General features: G+C 36.6%; 1 pseudogene; it reads right to left on the bottom strand.

Moving 5' to 3' along the window:
- Nucleotides 1-245: 245 nt before the first annotated feature.
- LOC127485956 (E3 ubiquitin-protein ligase TRIM13-like) lies at nucleotides 246-3,631 on the bottom strand (annotated as a pseudogene).
- Nucleotides 3,632-9,720: the final 6,089 nt, after the last annotated feature.

Here is a 9,720-nt window from a genome sequence, read left to right as displayed (position 1 = left end):
CTTTGGGCTGATGCAGCACCGGCCGTAGTGGCCATTTGGGGAGTGAACCAACAGAAGGAAGACCTTTCTCTCTGTCTCTCTCTCTCTCACTGTCTATAACTCTACCTGTCAAATAAAAAAAAAAAAAAAACACACACGCATTGTTCATAGTAAATGAATGTATGTTGTATATATTTTATTTTTAATTGAAATCTATTTTTTCCAATAAATAAATAAGAAACATAAATGAGACTCTATTAGTGGATTTTAAGGATGGAGATCTTTCTTTGTCTCGGGTGACTTTAAGAGATCACTTCTCTTGTTGACAATGTGTAGACTAATCCTGTTGGGTGCTCCAACAATGACTTATATATTCTTTTCTGATAGATATTTGAATTTTCCCCCTATTGTTTTCCTGCTTATTTGTTGATGGGTTACTATTTTAAGAAACACTGAGAGGAACATTATGTGCCCATTATGTCTTTGTGGTCTATTCCTTTTATTTCCTTAGAATAAATTCCTAAAAATGAAATTATTAGGTAAAAGAATGTAATCATTCTATTCTTTCATCAGAAAAGATACTCTATTCTTGGGAGTCATGGTTCTTGGGCTGTGACCATTTGAGAAAAGTGAAATAGAAGTTCTTGTTATGGAAGTATTGCTCCTGCCTTCTTGTTTTTTGATTAGGAACCATAGTTTGGGAATTATTAATACATCCAGCTGATGAGGAAAACTTTTCCCTTCAGTAGAATGTTACTACAACAATGTAAAAGTCAAGGTAGGATTATAAAAGAAGGAAAATTAAATGAAATATTAACAAAGATAAAGAAGACATTTTACAAAGGTACAACAACTATGGACTAAAAGAGTGTCCTAAAACACCTTCATGCAGTTCAGCAACTAAATCATTTCTGGAATGAACAATGTGGATAACTAGGTTAGGATAGTGCTTCTGTTAGGACTCAAGTCAAAGTCACAAGGTATGTAGTAACAATTTACACATTTTATGAGGAAAGATCGACTCTGAAACAGGGACTGTTTAAAAATCACATACTGAGATATAGCCAACATATTCAGATGGGCAGATTTGGATGAAATGAAAACTTCAGTGGAAACAAAACTGAAAGTCATAATCCTGGGGATGCCACTTAGTTTTACCAATGTAAAGAGAAGAATTATTATTTCAAGGTACAACACACATTGATAGGCTAAAATGAGAAACTATAAGCAATTCAAATACCAAAATGTTCCATACTGAATCACAAAAATGGGATTTTCAGATTAATCCAACTTGTATTGTCTCATAGAATTTAAGAAGTTGTTCTGGTTCTGTGGATCTTCAATTGCTCTTCACACAGAATATTTTCTTCTTCTTAGAAACAATGTCTCCTGAATGGCTCTGTAATCAGCATGAAAGTGTAGGAAATGGCTTTTCAGAGTGGCTGGGCAAACATGCTTCCGAAGTGATTCATTGTATCATTTTATAATATCTGCAGATTTACACATGGAACTTCAGGATTTCTTTTTTTTTTTTTGTTCACTCTCAAGTCTATGGACTTCAGTTCCTAAGGCATCAATGATATTTTTTCTAAGTTTAAGTGCATAGGTCTCTAGTTCTAGTGTTTCATATCTTCAATTTCATATATCACTTAGTCAAAAATCTTGTCCTTCCAAATAAAGTCTTGTAACAACTCAGCCATCAAAATGTACCTCTGCATTAAATCTTATTTATCTAACCTGACATCTGTGGCTTTGATGTCATGAACTGCCCTTACAGATCGATCTTTCTCCAGGAGTTCAGTACGCCGTTGTACTTGCTCTGGCTGTCAGGATTGCTATACAGGCCTTCTGTGTTAGTGTGGATAAGGATTGGTGAGACCACAGCCAATAAGGTGCACCCACCCAAAGAACATAGGCTGACAGTGAATTGCCTGCATATTCATCAAATAAAGATCACTTTAGGGATGCAGTGGGACTGAAGAAAATGAGAAAGTCAAGCAGAAAGACTACTACAAATAACTGATAAAAGTGCCAGGGAATCTTGCTAATGAATGTGACAGTGCCCTGAAGCAAAGAAAGTATCCACATCTACTAATTTGATGTTCTCACACTAACTGGTCAATGTTCTTCATCAAAGTGCTTCTGGGAAAATTAAGAGGCAGGTAAAGGGATTTCCTTGATGACCTTGATTTTCTCCCAGAATGCCTACATATGTTGCAGAAACATCATGGGTTCTGCCAAGTCTTTGAAAGCCTCAGCCATGTTAAAGGCCAATCATTGTTCCTGTAAGGTGGTGTTGAGTTGGTTAACCGCTGGGTCATAAGCTTGCAGAACTGCAAATTTCATGATCTCAAAGTCAGATAGGATTTCATTATCCTTCATTATTCTTTTGATCCAATGTTTGTTTCAACTTCTCAAAAAATTTCTTAATTTTATCTTTTTTTTCTTAATTTCATCTTAATCTTTAGTCAGTAACTGTTGAGTATTTTCTCTTGCTAGTTTCCAGGTATCCAAGTGAGAAAGAGCATCTCCCCTACACGTTGTCTCAAAGCTCTGGAAGAGGAAATCAAAGGCATTCCTTTCCTGAGCATAGGCATCTTCAATAGATCAGAAGACATACTTGGTGTGGTCAGCAGGAATAGCACAGATCCCACAAATCAGCTGCATATCAGTCAGGCAGAAAACAATGAGGGACTGCCCCAAGAGTCCTTTGTACACGGGCATCTTGGGAGAAATCTTGATCTTGTTCTACTTTTCCACAATACCCATCAGGGAATAATTAACCTGCAACCTGCTAACTCCAGTAGCTGACATTTTCTTATGGCAGGAGGGACACTTGAATGATGATAGTCTCCACAATAAATTCTGCACAGTTCCCTCTATGAGACCTTTCAGGCGCTTTTGGCAGAAGTTATGTGAGCAAGGCAAAACTTGAGGATCATCAAACAGATTGCAACAAATTGGGCACATGAGATCTTCAAGCACTACATCACATTCAGGGAGTCTTCTGTAAGTCAGAGGGCACCAAAGACAATGGTGTTTCTAGGGAAGAAATGCTATCTTCTGGTTGAGTAAGAAGTATGAGCAGTTAGTCAGCAGCTCCATCCAGCTCTACCAGAAGGAGTGCCTCTGGCATCATGAGGGATATGCCACACCCCCTCCAGCCATGGGGGCCACGTGATATGTGCCAGGAATGGCTGCAAGATGGATTCATGGCCCCACATTACTTCTTTATCATTTTTCAAAAGGGAACATTCCTCAGTCATTAGATGAGTCAGTGCTGTAAGAAAAGAACATGTTTTAAATTGGTTGGCTAAATGAAGATGTTTTCCCTGTTTCTTCCAGTATGACATATCCTACAGATACTAAACTCTAGACTCTTTTAGACAAAACAAAATGTAATTAAAATGTCAGTAGTTATAAGATCTATTTTTTGATTTACATCCTTATTTCACTGTTTGTCAAACATTTTTCTTCAAGCTCATTTTCTCCAAACGCTTGTATAAAATAAAACCCAATGTCCAGTTCTCATTGATCGTGCAGATAATATCAACTGATTCAAACAAAGAGAGCTCTCAGAACCGTAATAGCTTAACCTCACCACACCTGCACTGCATGCAGTTCCTGAGGAACTATCAAAGTCTTCAAACATCATTGCTTGGAAACTAGTGGTTTAGATGAAATGTTTTAATCTATGTTTACTTTGCATAGTGTGATTGGTCTCCCGTTACTGATATGCCCATGTAGGAGCCATGAAGTTCAAGTTCTTGAATGATTTTCTTTGATAAAGAACATTAGAAAGTAGAAAATGTTAATGAAAATTTTTTTTTCTAATTGGATCGGTGGCTCTAGCAGCACAAATATTTTCAGCAGAGGGACAGTATTTTAAAATAAACAGCTTAATGGAAAATCTAACATGTAAAACATATTAAGCCATTTTACATGTAAAATCATGATTTAAAATGTTAATATTCATGAGTGACCCAACCACTAATTAAGTGCAATGTAAGACATTTGCAGGTTTAAAATTACCAAACATTATATTTGCATCAGATGTTATGGTAAGTACTAAAGTTACATACTGGTGAACAAAATTAACATAACCCCACCCATATCAATCTGACAGTCCAAAAGAGAAAAACTTAAATAACCAAAGAAAAACCTATAAATCTTATGAAAAGTCAATATGTTAGACTCAACATTAAATTTATTTCTACATTTTAATGATCTAACATTAAAAATCCAAGTATAAATAAATAAGTAAAAATTATTTCTTAAAAAGTCAGCCCCTGGTATTCTCTAAGACCATTTTTCATTTAAACAAAGATGACAAAAGAAGTGTTATTCTTGAATTTATAGTAAATTCATTTACCTTAACAACAGACATTAATATGATAGTCAATGTGTTAAAAGCATTTCAATGGATACTTTCATTAGTTTCAAAAATAATTTCATAGAAAATGAATGTCAGCAAATATTTTGAACATTTTTGATAAAATGAAAATAAATGCCCCTAAACAATTTTTTTAAAGATTATTTATTTATTTATTTATTTGACAGGTAGAGTTACAGACAGGGAGAGAGAGAAAGCTTTTCCTTCCAATGGTTCACTCACCAAATGGCCTCCATGGCCAGAGCTATGCCAATCCAAAGCCAGGAGCTAGGTCCTTCTTCCTGATTTCATGTGGGTGCAGGGGCCCAAGCACTTGGGCCATCCTCCACTGCCTTCCTGGGCCACAGCAGAGAGCTGGACTGGAAGAGGAGCAACCAGGACTAGAACTTGGTGCCCATATGGGGTGCTGGTGCTGTAGGCAGAGGATTAACGTAGTGCACCACCATGCCACCCCACCCCTAAACAATTTAAAATATTGTCAATATAGTGTAAGTTTTTCTCTTAAAGAGGTACAGGGAAGACATTTTATTTCATCCTGAAGTGACAGGTAATCTCTTAGTGTTAAACTCTTACAGTAAAAATGATGCTTGTGTTCACATACATGCACTCTTGTACATATAAATGTCATGCATTTCTTCCAAAACTATGCATAGTATACATAAGTACATAAAAATAATAAATGTTATAAATATTCATTACTTATACATCCATTTTTTTAAAGTTTTTGTTTAATTGGTGACTCTCAATTTTCTTTTATTTTAAAGATTTATTTCTTTATTTGAAAGAGTTACTCAGAGAGAGATGGAGAGGCAGAGAGAGAGAGAGGTCTTCCATCCACTGGTTCACTCCCAATTGGCCACAATGGCCGGAACTGTGCTTATCTGAAACCAGGAGCCAGAAGCTTCTTTCAGGTCTCCCACATGGGCACAGGGGCCCAAAGACTTGGACCATCTTCTACTGCTTTCCCAGGCCATAGCAGAGAGCTGGATTGGAAATGGAGCAGCCAGGACTCAAACCAGTGCCCAAATGGGATGCCAGCACTGCAGACAGCAGCTTTACCCACTACATCACAGCACTGGCCCCACATATACATCATTTCTATAAAGCATTTTTTTTTCCCAGAAAACAACTATTTCATCTTTTGTATCAACATGTGGTACTTGTAAAACTTAGGGAGTATAATCCAATATTTCAAAACATGTATAAGTAGATCAATCAAGTAATTAGTGTTTCCATTTCCTTATAGTTTTTTTCTAAGCTCATCAGCTCCTCCCCTCTAATTGTTCATATAGTATATAATGCAATATTGTGATCTATAGTTTCTTTGCTGTACTGGGAAAGCTAAGAACTGATTATTCCTATATAACTAGATTTTCATAACTATTACCTGATGTCATCTGCCCCTCTTCCCTCATCTTTATTTTAATTAAAATTATTTTAGAATTAAAATATTTTAATTTTAAAATTGGTTATCTTCTATAATGACTCCAATTCTAACTTTCTCACAAGCATACTAGTATTTTAAAGCTGAATATCATATGATTATTTTGTATATGAAAAATATAAAAACACCATTGCCTCCGCCTTGCAGTGCTGGTACACTGGGTTCTAGTCTCAGTTGGGGCACTGGATTCTGTCCCAGTTGCCCCTCTTCCAGGCCAGCTCTCTGCTGTGGCCAGGGAGTGCAGTGAGGGATGGCCCAAGTCCTTGGGCCCTGCACCCCATGGGAGACCAGGATAAGTACCTGGCTCCTGCCATTGGATGAGCACGGTGCGCCGGCTGCAGCGTGCCAGCTTCGGCCGACATTGGAGGGTGAACCAATGGCAAAGGAAGACCTTTCTCTCTGTCTCTCTCTCTCTTTCACTGTCCACTCTGCCTGTCAAAATAGATAAATAAATAAATAAATAAATAAATAAATACCATTGGTACTCCAAGATGTGCAATAAGTATTGTCATTCTGACTGCATTTTTAAATATAAAGACATGTAAACATGTAATTTCTTTATTTTCTACTGTGAGGCACACAAGTATGCCTCTATTTTTACTCATCTTATCCTAGAAGAAATAGATAAATTCTTGGACACTTACAACATACTTAAATTGAGCCATGAAGATGTAGAAAACCTAAACAGACACATAACAAAGACAGAAATTGAATTAGTAATGAAGACCCTCACAACAAAGAAAAGCCCTGGACTGGATAGATTCACTGCTGAATTCTACCAAATACTTAAAGAACTAACCAATTCTTCTGAAATTTTTTAATAAATTGAAAGGGAAAGAATCCTCCCAAATTCTTTCTATGAAACCAGCATCACCTTAATTGTTAAAGCTGAAAAAGATGTAACAGAAAAAGAGAATTACAGACCAATTTCCCTGATGAACATAGACACAAAAATTTTCAACAAAATTCTGGCCAATTGAATCCAACAACACAACAAAAAGATCATTCACCTGAACCAAATGTGATTCATTCCTGGTATGCAGGGATGGTTCAACATTTGCAAATCAATGTGATACATCACATCAACAAATTGAAGAGCAAAAACCATATGCTTATTTCATTAGATGCAGAGAAAGCATTTGACAAAATACAACACCCTTTCATGATGAAAAATCTAAGCGAATTGGGTTTAGAGGAACATTCTTCAACACAATCAAGGCAATTCATAACAAACCCACGGCCAACTCATACTGAATGGGGGAAAGTTGGAAGCACTCCCATTAAGATCCGGTACCAGTCAGGGATGCCCACTCTCACCATTGCTATTCAATATAGTACTGGAAGTTTTAGCCAGAGTCATAAGGCAAGAAAAGAAATCAAACAATTCAGGAAAGAGGATGTCAAACTATCCCTATTTGCAGATGACATGATTCTATATATAGAGGACCCAACAGAATCCACTAAGAGGTTACTGGAACTCATAGAAGAGTTTGATAAAGTAGCAAGATATAAAATCAATACACAAAAACCAACAGCCTGTGTATACACAGACAATGCCATGGCTGAGAAAGAACTTCTAAGATCAATCCCATTCACAATAGCTACAAAAAAGTCAAATACCTTGGAATAAACTTAACAAAGGATGTCAAAGATCTCTACAATGAAAATTACAAAACATTAAATAAAGAAATAAAAGAAGACACAAAAAATGGACAAATTTTCCATGTTCATGGATTGGAAGAATCAATACATCAAAATGTCCATTCTTCAGAGAGTAATTTACAAAGTCAATGTGATACCAATCAAAATACCAATGTCACTCTTCTCAGATCTAGAAAAAATGATGCTTAAATTCATATGGATCCACAGGAGACTTTGAATAGCTAAAACAATCTTATACAACAAAAACAAAGTTGGAGACATCACAATACCATACTTTAAGACATCATACAAGACAATTATAATCTAAACAGCCTGGTACTGGTACAAAAACAGATGGACAGATCAGTGTAACAGACTAGAAACACCAGAAATCAATCCAAACATTATAGCAAACTTATATTTGACCAAGGAGCTAACCAATCCCTGGAGGAAGGGCAGCCTCTTCAACAAATGCTGCTGGGAAAACTGGATTTCCACATGCAGAAGTATGAGACAAGACCCCTACCCTACACCTTACACAAAAATCCACTCAACATGGATTAAAGATATAAATCTATGATCTGATTTCATCAAATTATTAGAGAACATTGGGGAAACCCTGCAAGACATTGGCCAGGCAGAGTTCTTGGAAAAGACCCTGGAGGCACAGGCAGTCAAAACCAAAATTAGCAAACAGGATTACTTCAAATTGACAAGTTTCTGTATGGCAAAAAGAAACAGTCAAGAAAAAGAAGAGGCAACCAACAGAATGGGAGAAATTATTCACAAATTATTCAACTGATAAAGGATTAATAACAAGAATCTAAGAGATCAAGAAACTCCACAACAACAAAACAATCAACCCAGTTAAGAGATGGGCCAAGGACTTAAACAGACATTTTTCAAAAGAGGAAATCCAAATGACCAACAGACACATGAAAAAAGGTTCAGGATCATTAGCTATCATGGAAGTGCAAATCAAAACCACAATGAGGCTTCACCTCACTCTGTTTAGAATGGCTTTCATACAGAAATAAACAAACAATAAATGATGGTGAGGATTTGGGGGAAAAGGTACACTAATCCACTGTTGGTGGGAATGCAAACTGGTAAAATCACTATAGAAGACAGTTTGAAGATAGTTCAGAAACCTGAATATATGACCCAGCCATCCCATTCCTTAGCATTTACCCAAGGGAAATGAAATCAGCCATCAAAAGAGTTATCTGCACTCTCATGTTTATTGCACCTCAATTCACAATAGCTAATATATGGAATTAACAACCTAGTCATCCATCAATGGAAGATGGGTCATTTGCAACAAAATGGATGAATCTGGAAAAATCATACTTAGTGAAATAAGGCAGTCCCAAAGGGACAAATACCATATGTTCTCCCTATTCTGTGACAACTAACAGAGCACCTAAAAGGAAACCTGTAGAAGTAAAATTGATACGATGAGAAGCAAAGACTTGAACAGCCCTTGTCTTGAATGTCAAGGAACAGCTTATTATCTCATTTTTTTTCTACATAATACCATTGGTTGTACTCTTTACTTAAAATAGAATTAATCATAGGTGTATTAATTCAATGGAAAATATATCCCAGTAAAAAATAAGGGTGGAAATAAGAGAGATACAAGCTGTACAGTTTGGAGCACATTCCCACAGACTTACCTAAGGGTAAGCCTAAAAACGTGCCATGAGACTCTCAATCTCATTAAGCTGGATGGCTTCAATGCCACCTTATGTATTACAGTGATTATATTAAGTGCATAATTGATCATATAGATAGGGTTAAGTGTCAAAGGGATCAAATAAATAAGACCAAGTGTCTGGTAATAACAATAGATAGAATTAAAAAGCAGAGATGTTCCAACATGGGAAGCAGACTGCACAGTGGACTCATGGTATGAGAAATGCCCTAAACAGCACTCTGACCTCAGAATCAGCCCTTAAGGCATTCAGATCTTCCTAAAAAGCCCATGAGAGCATTTCAGGTATGGAGAGCCAAGACATTGTGGCAAAAAATGTTCTACATGAAGGATCTGTGTGAGTGAGATCCCATTAGAAAGAAGGGGCCATCAAAGAAGGATGTACTTTTCTCTGAAGAGAGGAGAGAACTTCCACTTTGCTTATGGCCCTGTCTAAATATTGCTGGAGTTTGTGGACTCAAAAGACTTCCATAGACTTTGCAGCTCATGTCAAGAGACTCAGGTGATCATTGACACCATAAATAAGAGTTAATTGTTCAATCAACAACT

This window comes from Oryctolagus cuniculus, chromosome 12 (genome assembly GCF_051225735.1).
Source record: "Oryctolagus cuniculus isolate XC-2025 breed Fujian yellow rabbit chromosome 12, ASM5122573v1, whole genome shotgun sequence".
Lineage (NCBI taxonomy): Eukaryota > Metazoa > Chordata > Mammalia > Lagomorpha > Leporidae > Oryctolagus > Oryctolagus cuniculus.
Note: the sequence above shows the minus strand (reverse complement) of the source record. Positions and strands in the feature narration are given on the sequence as shown.